The following is a 14,577-nucleotide window of genomic DNA, read 5'->3' as shown; positions in this document are numbered from 1 at the left end:
ATAGTAATTTTGTTAGGCTCAATATGTTATGCAAGCTTAAACCTCATCTTAATTGTGGCTATAGTCAAAATTTGAGTCACAGTTTGTCCTCTCACTTCTAAACCATCTTGCCATCTTGGGTGGGTTGACCTATGACTACATCTTTATTATTTAACAGCCTCCCCCAAAGTGCAGGAGGACTAAGAGAAATACCATAGAAGCAGGTGGTACCTCCATATTTCCACATTTCATGGGCAATGGCTGCATTGATCTGATCAGTATACTAGACATTTATGCCAAATCATATAAATTTAAAAATGAAATGTCACCAGGCCAGTCATCTTAATGGTGGCTGGAATACCAAGCAACATAAAGTATTACCATGAAACCATATGTTACTTTTAACAAAATGAAGCATATTGTGCAACTATACCCTATGTATATACGTGTAGTTTTTTTGTACAGCACAGTATATCTCATCCTAGTGATAGGGTGGGCTTATATTTCTCAGAAATCCTCTTAAGTTTTATACCAGCTTTCTAATTTTGGTAATGCAGCTTGTTAGTTATTACTGTTATTACCTTTTTTTTTGGAGGATGCCTTTGTTGCTGCCCTCCCTACACCCACTGAACTCTAGCATATGAGACAAGCATAGCCCTCACAGACAGTGGTTTTTCTGGCAACTAGAGGAAATAATATAAATCAATTCTACAGCACCATTTCCTAGGTCTGTAAAGTGAAGCATGTGCCTAAGGAAATCACTCCCCTTCCCCCAAAGATAGATCAATCTCACAAATCATAAAAATGTCTTTATTTAAAACAAATACAATACAATGTAAAAATTCACATGCAATATATTGAGCAGCAAAAAAGATAAAAATAATGTGCTGCTAAAATAACACAGCAATTTGAAAAGGATTTCCTAAAAGAAAAAGAAAGATGACTCTTTAAGCTTGAGACAAATTCAAATGCTGTTAATATATCTAAAATATCCCAAAAGGCATCAAATATATATCCAGGCTTACAGAGATACAATACTGTATACATCTGAGATATTAAATAGCACCACACAGAAAAGAGATGAAAATTAATGTTATGCAGTATAAATGTGTTGGATGCTTTTTCTTATCCTTATTGAGGTAATTGCTGCTTGAAACAGTTTTGTTCTACCTCAGTTTTTACCTCACATATAGTTTGATTATTTTTAGAATTACCACTTTTCTACTATATGTTAATGGTCACAATTGATATCTTTGAGAGCAGCTCTCTTCTATATTACTTTATTATCAAAAGAGTTGATCTTCCATGATAAATACTTTTGGCCCTTTATTTGTCTTTTCTCAACAAATGATGGTTTGGTTCATACCTTTTCCTGCTATATGAGTCAAGTAAAGATGTAGGACAAATAGTCCCTGTTTGCAGTAGTTCAAATTAAGGCATTTTGTCTGGAAGATCCCTTTTATCTGGAAGATTTTCTAAGGCAACACGAGACAAGAATGAGAGGCAGTGCTTCTAGGGAAGGGGGAAGTTGGCTTGATAATAGCTGACTCAACAGGGTATATTCATATTTTGTGGAGACCAGTGTGCAAAAAGGTAAGAATGGGAAGCAATGAATGAACCCAGGAAGTCCCCTTTCCTCCTGGCACAAGAGGAAGACACACTGACCAACAAAAAGAATGGCACATGGGATGGAACAGTATTAATATCTTTTCTAAAAGAAGACTTCTCTAGGCACAGTGCCTCATCCAGACCACAATACGGGTGACTTAGACCAGATGGAGTACTTCTGCATTCTCAAGTTCCGTAAGGATGATCCGATTCACCAGCTAGGCTGGGCTGACTAAAATGCCCTTGAGGACATAAGAGTACAAATAAGGACGAATAAAATTGCAAAATTAACTTGTGCTGCATACTGTTAGAATAACATGTGCTACAGCATCACTTGTAATGATGCCCTATGATCAATTAGCTTTTTTTGTAAAATATTTTTCTTCAATAATTTTGTGGATTTGTTGATCAGATCACACATCACTACATTAACTCAAGGTCTATTTAAATGATGGCTTCTCAACTAAGACTGGGTTCATACATTACAAAAACACAGTTGGAACTTACAGGTTACATGGCTAAAGTGCAAAAAAATCAAACTAGCCATATTATGGCTTAGCACAATATTGTGTCTCAAATCTTTGAGTGGTAGCCCTGTGTTACAATCAAGAAGACGTGTGGAAGTCAAGATGAATTGCCAGTTTAAAGAGTCTCTGTGGTCTTTTTATTTATTTTATTATTTATTATTATTTATTATTAAATATTTATGGTGTTCATCTTACTAATAAGAAATTATGGGTGATTTACAATACAAAAAAGTAACAATTAACATTACAAAATTTGAATAAAAAAGCTAAAAGCTAAAAACCAAGACTGTGAGTGGTCTGAGGATGAGGATCTTCTCTGCTTGGTCAGCCACTCCTGATATAGTACGCCCAGTGGTGGGATTCAAATATGTGAACAACCGGTTTTCTGTATGGATGCTGCTTCCGAAGTCCATTCTGGGCCTGGACAATAAAAAATTAGCTACTGGTTCTATTGAACTGGTGCGAACTGGCTGAATCCTACCACTGTGTAGGCCCCTCTTGGGGCCCCAGACCAAGCAGCAGAGCCTAATTTTTAGGCTCTTCCAGAAGGTCAAGAGTGTGGGGGTAGATTTCATCTCAGACAGAGGAATATGGTGGAGGGAAAACCTCTTCTCCTAGATCAGTAATGACGAACCTTTTAAAGATTGAGTGCCCAAACTGCAATCCAAAACCCACTTATGCATTATCGAGTGCTGGGTGGGTGTGGCCCATTGACTGGGTGTGACCAATTGGGTAGGCGTGGCCAATTGGGTGGGCTTGGCTGCAGTGGTAACGACAGACTGGGTGGGACTAAAAAGTTCAATCAATCAATTCCAACTTTGCAAGAACTTTTTTCCCCCCGCGAGAAGTTGAAATTGACTGATTGAACCTTCTTTTTTTTTTTTTGCACATGGTGGCGGAGGCCTAAAGCAAAAGGTTTTATAAAACCCAGCTGAAAGCCTAGCACTGGGCAACAATGTGTATGCCCAGAGAGAGGGCTCTGAGTGCCGCCTCTGGCACCTATGCCATAGGTTCGCCACCACTGTCCTAGATCCTGCCAGAAGAAATTCTTTGGCCAACAGGATCTGAAGCAGGTCCTTTCCACTGGAATGAGTGGGGCAGGCTAGTCCCATCAGAGTGAGACGGTTCCTCAGATACCCTGGACCTATGCCATAAAGGTCTTTAAACATAGTAACCAATACCTTGAATTGGACTAGGAAGCAAACTGGAAGTCAGTGCATCTCACATAACAGTGCCACCCAAGGGGCCTCCAGATCTGTCTGCGACACTGCATTGTGTACAGTTGTAATTTAAATTCCAAATTTATTAAATCTAGAAACTGCCCATTTCCCTTGCGGAAGATCTTTGGACAGTGTATAAGTAAAATATTAAAACATCAAAACTGTATATAAAAGTTAATAAAAGGCAAAGATAATCAAAATCCAACATTAAAAGTTAATGAAAAGGCAGGAGGAAGGTCTTCAGGCTGCTATGTAGCCCCACGACGCTGCTCCTTTGTGACCTCCTTTAGCAAGATGGCAGAGCCAGATCTAGACATTTCTGAAAAGGCAGGAAAGGCCTTGCTCAGGTTCTTACTGACCAGTTTCCTTCTAGCTCTGGGACCAAAACTGAAGAGTGGAAAGCTGACCTTGACTGAGCATGTGTGCCCTACTTAGGGATTCACACAATTTCAGACATGTGCAAAAGCAGCTGTCAGTGTATTTTTAGAGGAGCTGATTATCCCTGCTGAAACAAGGCTGTAATGTTTGTGAAGCTGAAAAAACACTATCTCTGCTGATACAGAACTTGTTTGCTTCAATAGTTATTAATTTTGTAACTTCACATGTTGTTTGAATCCAGCTCCTATTATTATGTTTCAGTGTGTCATGACACCCTCCCCCAAACTGGTTAAGAAAACCACAGGTAACGAGAACATTGTTAAAAGAATCCAGATCTACAGACGTGGTGCTAAAATGGTCTAAGTCAAAGTGTGTGACGGGGGACGTCTATATCAGTCCGGAATAGTATGTTTTGAAAATGATTGTCTACATTTAAGAATTTAATGGAAAACAAAATTAATATTGTAGGTGCATCCATTGCACTGTAGTTTTGCAACATGAAAAGTAAACTTCTGAATGCAAGTTTGACTTAAAAGATATAGTCATCCTCTCAAGGTCAGAATACAATAGCCATAATTCACTTGCCTTAAGTCCTCACTCATTCCTCCCGAGTCCTGAGTCATTCCTTAAAGGGTAGGGTGACAAATATTCCACTGACTGAGACAGAGCAGGACAACATAATTTACTTAATATCATGTTTCCCCCAAAATAAAACCTGGTCTTATATTTTTTTTTTTGCCTCAAAAAGAGGCACTAGGTCTAATTTTCGGGTGATATCTTACCTTAGGACTGCCGCAGCCAGGCTTCCCACACTCCAACACCTGTCGTGCTGCTGCTTGACTTCTTCAGCAGCCGCTTGCTACCTCTTGCAACTGGATGCCACATGGTGCATTGTGCCAGCGCCACTAGTCATGAGAGGACGCTGCATGGTGTTTCATGCTGGTGCCACCAGTCATGGCAAGAGGCTGCGCAGTGCTTCAGTCCGTTTGCAGGAGGCTGTATGGTGCTTTGGGCCATTGTTGTCACTCGCGGCAGGAGGCTGTGTGGCACTTCAGACTGTTTGCAGGAGGCCGCATTGTGCTTTGGACCATTGCCGCCGCTCCCAGCAGGAGGCTGCATGGCACTTCAGGCCATTTGCAGGAGCCGCCTGGTGCTCTGGGCCATTGCCACTGCTCTTGGCAGGAGGTTGTGTGGCACTTCAGGCTGTTTGCAGGAGGCCGCATGGTGCTCTGGGCCATTGCCACCACTCGCGGCAGGAGGTTGCGTGGCCCTTTGGGCCATTTGCAGGAGGCCACATGGTTCTTTGAGCCATTGCTGCCGCTCATGGCAGACTGCCACATGGCGCTTCAGGCTATCACCACCGGTCACGGCAAGATGCCACATGGAGCTTTGGGCCTTCATCGCCAGTCGGCAACGGCCCAAGCATCTTGCAGCATCCTGCAAACAGCCCGAAACACCACATGGCATCCTGCCACAAGTGGCTACAAAGGCCCAAGGCATCATGAGGCCTCCTGCTGCAAGGATCGGCAACAGCCCAAAACGCTGCATGGCGTCCTCCTGTAAGGAGCAGTAATGGCCTGAAGTGTTGCATGGCATCTTGCTATGAGGAGCAGCAATGGCCTGAAATGCTGTACAGCTTCCTGCAGTGAGGAGCAGCAACGGCCCAAAGCACTGCAAGGCATCCTGCTGTGAGGAGCAGCAATGACCCTAAGTGCTGTGCAGTGTCCTGCCACGAGTAGTGGCAGCGGCCCAAAGCGCCATGCAGCCTCCTACTGTGACCAGCAACACTGGTGCAATGAGCCACATGGCGTGACAAGTTTCGGGGCAGGTAAGCAGGTGTAGGGCACATGGAGCAGCTCCACCCCCCACCCCATTCAAGCTTGATTTTTAGGCATGCACCTCACCCCAAAACTTGGGCTTATTTTCGAGGTAGGGCTTATATCAGGCCCACTCCCAAAAATCAAGCTAGGGCTTATTTTCGGGGAAACATGATAGCACTACCACTACCCCTTAGACTTATATACCGCTTCATAATGCTTTACAGTCCTCTCTAAGCAGTTTACAGAGTCAGCATATTGCCCCCAACAATCTGGGTCCTCACTTTACCGACCTCAGAAGGATGGAAGGCTGAGTCAACCTTGAGCATCTCAGAATCAAACTTCTGGAGTGAGCAGTGAGTTAGCTTGAAATACTGCATTCTAACCACTGCGCCACTATGGTTCTTTAAAATGGCAAAACACATAGAGCCAGGCAAACATTTTTTTTACTGGCAAGAATTAGGCCATTAATAAACAATATTAAATTAAAAGGCTTCAGGGATTTGGCACATTTGATGTAGGTCTGCACTTGAAGAATCTCCTGCTATAAGAAATACAAATGGTTTCATCACGGTTAGTTTTTAAGTCAATTTAATAAATGCTTATTTCAATGTAATTTTTGAAAATTGGTTTGAGGAGTCTCTTCATTTTCAATCTTTGCAATAGCCATTTCTCTCCCATATATCTGCCTTTTCTCTTAGCATTTTGTTTTGAGTTCCTCTCATAGTCATAACCTCCCCACTTCCTTATTTCTGACACCAACCTCTTGCCAGGCTTTCAACAGGGAAGAGCAGAACAGAGCTCTACTATTTTTATTTGGAGAAGAGTTGCATTTGTGCAGCATTGCTTTAACATTATTTTAAAATGACAAGATCTCTTTAATTCTATTTATAGAACAAAAAGCATTTTTACATTATTCTGTTTTAATTGTATTCCGAAATGTATGCTTATATGCATTGCTTTTTTTGTAAAAAAAAAAAAAAAAAAGGTGCCGGAACTCACACACGTCATAACAACCCGCCTTGCCTACCCTACAAGGTTTACCTTTGCAGTTGAAAAAAAATCCTTCAATTTTTAGTATATCTAAAAGACTAGGATTTTATTCAAGTTAAGTTAATACTATTAATGTTACCATGTACAGTGTGGCTTAAAATTACAAGAAGGCATTTTATTAATCTTTTGGGACATTTACCACTGGCATACCCATTTAGTTTAATGAGGGGAAATATCAGCTTTCTATGTGGAATGAAATTGGCCCAATAAAACAAAATTTGGTTGCTTGTAAAAGATTGAATTATTTTTAAGAAGTTGTCAGACAAGATGGAAAAATTTACATTTGGAGTTTAATATGGATATTGATTTGAAACAAATTAAAGTTGAAACTTTGTCAGTGAACAGGTTACTTTTAATTTATCTTTAAGTTAAATCCAAATTAATAAATAGATCTGATTAAACCTTATACTGTAGGTCTACCTTTACATCTGACCGATACATAATTAATATATTATTATTATTGTTGTTATTGTTATCAATAATAATAATAATAATAATACCTCCAAATCACAAGACATTGGCTTTATTCTTATTCTTCCCCTCTGCAATTTGAATATAAAATATAAAAGACTAAAAAGAGATTTTCACAGACATCTCAGCCTTTGAACTACCCAAGGAACTGAAACAGCAAAGTTTCGCTGTCGGGCAAGCTTCCACGCCAGCTGCCTTTCTTTCCTCTCGCTTTGCCACTTTTTAACCTCACACACACTCCACCTTCTGTAAGGGAAGGCAAAAGGCTCGCTCACCCTCTTGTAAAAGATGGCCTCCATGTTTATGTGTCTCCCACTGCCACCATTGGCTTCCACACCACATGGTCTGACCCAGCCAATCAAGCCATGCTCTGGCTGTGGTGCTCCGGCACCTCATGGCATGCCTCCGAGGAAATGCCATGCGGGGCATTTTCAAAAACAAACGAGGATAGGAAGGGAAACAATAGGAAAAGAACGCAACTCTGGAAAATGCCAGCGGGGCATTTTCAAAAACAAACGAGGATAGGAAGGGACACAATAGGAAAAGAACGCAACTCTGGAAAATGCGTCAAAAAAAGGTGCCAGAACTCCGTTCCAGTGCGTTCTATGACAAAAAAAGTCCTGCTTATATTTAAATGCAGTAGTGTCCCCTTTTTTCATTTCTGCATGCAAAATATAAGAAGGGATAAGAAACTGGGGTATTGTTACTTATTTCCAATTTATTTATATTTGTTCATATAAATATACATACCTGCTTCTCTTAATGCATGATTCTACCTTGGCCACCAATTTTCACATTCAGTTATTTGATCTCCAGGACGAGTCAATTGCACAACCATGTGAGAATCTATACTCTTTCTCTCCTTTAGGGCTATTTCTATACAGTTTACTTCTTATTCATTTCACATAATTTGGAGGATATCCAAATGGGATGTAGGAGAAGGATAAACAATCTTTCCTAGAGATCCCAGGTAGCACTACAAATAAGATCCTTCTGCATTAGCCAAGTTGATGAATGGTTCCCCAGCCAAGTTGGTGGATGCTTCTCCTGCAGGCAGGAGATATAGTGAAACTATGAAGTCAAAGGAGAAAACCAATCACCTTGCCTATGATGTCTGCCATACTCACAAATCTGGATGATGACAGAATCCATAAATGTGCAGACAACAGGGATTGGGAACAGGGACAAAAAGTTTATTGCATTTGGATGGCATTTGAACACTGCAGAGGTGAAAGAAACCAGAAGGAGCAGTATGCCTCTTATTTATATGGTTATGGTATTTTTAATATTATCCAATCATGGATTCTCTGGGTGAAGCCAGCCTAGTGTAGCTAATCAGTTCTCCTCCTCTACTATTTTATGTTAAACAAAATAAAATATCTCTTTTGAAGAGCACAACAGGAATCATCCACTTGCCTTTTTTCCTAGCCAGGATATGCTAGGGGTGTTTTCACGGTGAACATTATGTTACCGCCCTGTCCAATAGTTCCACATGTAATTGCTCTTTTCTAGATGAAGGGTATGTATCTGGGATTGCAAGGACATATGCTAGCTCTAAGCATCTTTTTTTCTGGCTTCTAAAGCAACACGTCATTAATACTTATATCTGTTGAAGTAAGCATTTCCCACCTATTTTGTAGTAGGGAATGTACAAAATATATGAAAACAAGAGTTGAAGTCTTAAAACACGGGGGGGGGGGGGCTCATTTTAAAAATTCAGAAAGAAGCAGAATTCTAAGCCACAACGACTTTGCCCCAGCAAAAAAATAGTAAGTGTGTACCTTTCTCCAGCCATCAAAAGTTTACCACATCTATTGGAAGTAGAGGTCTTATTTAGCACATCACATTTTTTTCAGGGCAGAGAATAGGATTAATATCCCATTTCTTGTTCCTGTCTGAATAAGGCAATAAGGCACCCCTGTTCAATTATTCTGCAGCAGTTGTACACATCACATTTAGACTGTGCATTTCCTGGATGTTGGATTATCCCCCTCCCACCTCTTTTTTCCCCCCAGAGGTATGCCTGGCTTGTATGATTGGCTCAATTTGTATTCTTGCTTTCCATCAAAATAGGCCTGACAACCTCCTAAAAATATAAAATGGCTGTCATCACAAAATTCTAAAATAATCCTTGAAGTAACAGGAAATGGAAAGCTTTCCAAATCAGTTCTAACTGAACAGATAGGGCTCAGTGGGGATCTTTTAATTATGCTGGGGTAAGCTTTGGATAAGCAGCATCTCTTGTGAGTTGCCTGGTTTTGTTTGTTGTTTTTTATAGGGCATTCATATGATTTATAATTTAATTTATTGTTTTCCTAGTGGTTCTCCTTCTTTTCCCCAAACTGTAGAGAAAATCTTGGAATTTATAAAAGGAAGAGAACACTATTGAAAAATCCCCAGGTATAAAATATCTCTCCTGTCTTAAGAAAAATGGTTCTGAAATGTCCAATAAGATGTCTGAAGATTGAATCTGTTTATGTTTAGCACACCTTCGTGATAGCTTTTCTACTGAATGCTATTTTATAGCATTCCATTTATTCACTGTGAAGAGATTTTGTCTTTACACTAAAATACTTGCACTGTGCCTTTTGATTAAATCCATTTAAAGGAATAAACACATTTGTACTATTTTTGTAATATTTTAAAAAGACACTCAAGAGGAAAGGGTTTTCTAAAATGGCCACTCTGGTAAACTGAACCTACTCCATCAAACGTCATTCATTCATTCATTCATTCATTCATTCATTCATTCATTCATTCATTCATTCATTCATTCACTCTCAGGACTTATATGGCCAACTATCTCATATTATGACTCTAGGTGACTCATAACAATCCATAAAAAACATACTTTAAAAAGTACCCTCCCTCCCTGAAGGGATCAGACCAATCACCCTCACAGCTCAACCTCAACCTCCATCCTAGCCCAACGCTTTCAAGAAAGCCAGGTCTTGACAGCCCCTCAGTAGGCTAAAAGTGTAAGGATCTCTCTGGTATCAGGTAGAAAGTTGTTCCAAAGGACTGGGGCAGCTACCAAGAAGGCACATCTCTAATGTCAGATGCCATTAGAGATCTGGAGCATGCTCACTCTATCTAACCTAATTGAATAGGCACATATCTTCAAGGAGAGGTAGTCCCACAAGTAACTTGACTCTGTGCCATATGTGGCTTTAAAGTTGATAACCAACACCTTGAATTATGGCCAAAAAGCTAATGGAAGTCAGTGCAGCTCACACAACAGTAGGTCATGCAGCCATGGGGCATATAAAACTATATGTGCCTGGATCTGTTGCAGCTTCTGGATGGTATTCAAACATAGTACACCACACAGCAATAATTCAAATGGGAGGGGCTAAAGGTTTGGCTGACTGTGAGCAAAGTCCCCTAGTCCAGCAATGGGCATAATTGATGCACAAGATGGATTTGTGCAAAGCCCCCTGCCCGTCTACCACTGCTACCTACTCTTTCACCAGAAGCCATGGGACCCAGAGGTCTCTCAAATTGTGCATCATATCTGTGTGTGTTTGGAGCGAGGGTGTCACCCCATCCAGAGTCAAAGATGTCAGCTCTCTTGAGTTTAGAGAGCTGCAAACTTACAACCAGTACGTGTTGCTAGGATTAAGTCACAGCCTGTTTCTCTACATTCAGGTTCTTACAGCCTCCAGACACTGAGACAACACCTGAACATCATCTGCCCTACATAAAGTAAAGATGTAATTAGATATCATCAGCATATGATGATACCAAATCCCACATCAGCAGATGACTTCTCCAGTGGCTTCGTATAGATGTTAAACAGGAGGGAATTGAGATCTGAGGCATCCCACAAAATAGGGCCCTAAGACTTGATCTCTCCTCTCCCATTAGCCCTGGTATCAGAGAAAGGGGGAGAACTGCAAGAGAATTGCCCCCTATTCCCAATTCCTGGAATTGGTCCAGCAAGAGACTATGATCAATGCTATCAAAAGCCACTGAGACATCCGTAAGAACGACCATTCTCATCACAAGCCCTCCAAAGTTCATCCACAAGTGTGACCAATGCTGCCTCAGTACTATAGCCCGACCTGAATCCTGACTGAAAAGACTCTAACCACACTAGGCGAATAAAGAATTCTATTCTATTCTATTCTATTCTATTCTATTCTATTCTATTCTATTCTATTCTATTCTATTCTATTCTAGTATTCCACTTTTATAGCAAAAGTACTATGAGAAATCATCCATCCAAACTTGAATGTTGTGGCTAGCAGATGGGAGAAAAAGGCAAAGCTCTGAAGCTTTTGAAATGTTATAAATTACCAATAATACAGAATATAGGGAAATGGTTAGAATTTCTGCCCTGGTGCAGGTAGTGTTGCACACATATTTTTGCTAATATTTCTGCAAGTTGCTCTGAGTCAGCCAGACCACTGAGGCTGTGGGGATTTCCAGAAGAATTATCAACACTAAAATCCCCTTGGATGGTCAATGTTTGGTCTGAACGTGCAATATGCACCATCTTCCTCTTTATGCAGGAAATGTCAGATGCCATTGGGAGCTATTTTAGGGAATAGGACCAAATATTGAAGAGCTATGTGCGATGCAGAAGGTTTTAGGAATGAGGCATTCACACTCTTAAGTTCCTCTTTATATAGAAGGATAATCAAATCTTTATGTCACCATCTACTAAAAAAATTACATTCTGTATGAATTGGTGAAATGTACTCGATCCTAGAGGGGGAAAGGGTTAGAAAACCCAAGAAAAGTTTGATTAACATAATTGCCAACAACATTACTGTCAATTAAAGCCATGGAGCCGTGCAGATAAATTCCACAATAATATAGCTTTTATACATAATCCTATTCAATGTCAATGCAGGAAACTGTTTTCTTGTGTATAGGTAGTCCTCAATTTACAACAGTTCATTTAGTGACTGTTTGAAATTACAACGGCACTGGAAAAAGTGACTTCTGACCATTTTTCACACATAATGACTGTTGAAGCATCCCATGGTCATGTGATCAAAATTCAGATGCTTGGGAATTGACCCATATTTATAATGGTTGCAGTTTCTAGGGGTGATGTGACCACCTTTTGCAACCTTCTGACAAACAAAGTCAATGGGGAAGCCAAATTCACTTAACAACCGTGTTACTAACTTAACGACTGCAATGATTCACTTAACAAATGTCACAAGAAAGGTTGTAAAATGGGGCAAAATTCACTTAACAACTGTCTCACTTAGCAATAGAAATTTTGGGCTCAATTGTGGTCATAAGTCGAGAACTACCGGTATAATGATGCTTATCCTGGTAAATAAGGATTGCAGTTCAGTGATCTGAAAGTAGCCCCTCTTGCATTTGATAAACAATTTTTCTGAGTAGACATGTACAAGGAGGTACTGTGAGTATGCTATTGACCCATGATTCCCAGGCATTTGGGACAATACTTGTGGAGATAATTAAGTTTAACTTTGATGCCAGTTATTTATGCTTTTATGTTTAATATTTTAATAAATGTATCTATTTCATCAATTTTATATATTTATGTTATTTTATTATAGGTATTGTTTTAATTGTTGATTGGGAGCTGCCCATTCATATAAGATGGGTGGCTATATAATTGTTTTAAATAAAACAAATAAATAAGTATAAGGAATTGATTCATATTGGTGAACTGGTTGCTCGAAAAATCATTTTGTTTTAAAAAAATATGTTTTTTCTCTCAGCTCAGTTTAGAACAGGCAGTATTTATCAAGGGATAAAGGTAAAGCTGAAAAATTTGAATTGAGATATTAAGTAAGTAACAGCTTAACTGAACAGACCATAGTTAGCTGTATCTTAAGAACAGGATACCCCAGAAACTATTGTTTACAAACCACAACAGATTCACATAACACAGTCAGAAACAAATCAAATTAAGACCATGTGTGAATCAAAAAAGAAAGAAGTTTGCTTTCAATGTAGTGTCTGGAGGAAGGGCCACTTGATTCTCAAGATAAAGATAATGGACCATGTGTTATTTAGGTTTCTATTGCTCACTAAGCCACAAGATTTAATTGGGTTATACCAAAATGATTTGTACATCGTACAGTAGTTTATAGCTTAATAGGTTGTGTTAGCTTAGGCATTGAGTGAGACTGTTGGTCTAATTAGCTCATTGGTGTGCACAGTTCATTCAGTATTTCAAATAGAGGCTGCTCCCTCTCTTGCTTAGAAGTTCCTAAAACATTTATGTAACCACCCATCTTGAATTCTGGGCATCTCAAAAATAAAACAATATCTATCTACAATAAAAAAACATTAAAAGACTTGGCACCACTGCTAAATATTCCTGTACAGCCCACAAACTGATGCTACCAATCTCACCCTGTCCCAGCCCTTGGGGTGGTAAAGCCTTAAGTGCTATTTGTAAGATGGCAGCATTTAAGGGAAGTGACTAGGTTCGTGTCCACCCTTTCTAATGTTGTAGGATGGGCAGATATTTTAAGGAGAAGCAGTCCTGCAAATAACCTGTTCTTGTGCCATATACAGCTGTAAAGGTAATAACCAGCATCTTGAGTTGCACCCAGAAGGAAAATGGGAGCAAATGCAGCTTGCACAACAGGAGTATAACATAAATGAACCTATGCAATGCATGCACTACCGCATTCTGGACCATAATAACTTCTGGGTGGTCTTCAAGAACAGCCCGATGTATAGAGCATTGCAGTAATTCAAACAAGAAATGACCAAGGCATGAGTGTCATGAGCAAAGGCCCCACCACTAGCATCAGCTGCCACTGGTTCCTTGATATACTCTCCTCTTGAGGAGATATTATTTCCTGCAGATACCTCCCCCCCCCAATATTAAAGACAAGTCATGAGTCCTTAGACACTGACTTGTCTAAGTACACAGAGAAATCCACACTGACAAAAACTCCCTAAGAGTTATAAACACGTTTTTAATAACATTTATGCTTAAACATTAGGCTGCAGAAAACACCAGTTTAATATTCATTCTGTTGCCTAGGACTTCTGTTGCCTAGCCCTAGGAGGCAATGGAAGTTAACTCATATTATTTAAAAAAGCAGGAAGGCCAAAGAAAACAAAAATATTTGTTTTTAAAAGGAATACTCAGAAGAACTTTAAAAGATCTGAGAAAGATATATATCCAACTCAGGCTAGCTATTTTCATCGTTTTGAAGTATATTTCTGCAGATTGATAAGAAATGGGGACAAAACATTTGATGGTTTTATCTGTTGTTAATTTCCTAATTTATGTACATTGAAGATTTGAGCATTAGAGCTTTCCACACTTATAATAATATTTATAAATTGTGGAAAGAAAAATCTTTATCAGGGTTCAGTCCAAGCTGGGAATAAACAAAATGGAGACTGCTTTAAAAAGAAGTTTGTTGTTTATTGAACAGCAGAGCCAGACAGAAATGTGACTGTGGGAAAGCTGACCACGTGGAGCAGGGAGTGGTGAGTTTTTATACCTTCTTGGCCTTTTTTGTTTGGAGTTGTTCCTGTGGCATGAACTTTTACCTGAGGTTCAGTGTG

Source organism: Crotalus tigris, unplaced genomic scaffold (genome assembly GCF_016545835.1).
Source record: "Crotalus tigris isolate CLP2741 ecotype Arizona unplaced genomic scaffold, ASM1654583v1 scf7180000018371.15429387391:27106975, whole genome shotgun sequence".
NCBI classification, from domain to species: domain Eukaryota; kingdom Metazoa; phylum Chordata; class Lepidosauria; order Squamata; family Viperidae; genus Crotalus; species Crotalus tigris.
The sequence above is the reverse complement of the archived record's forward strand: the minus strand, read 5'-3'. Positions refer to the sequence as shown.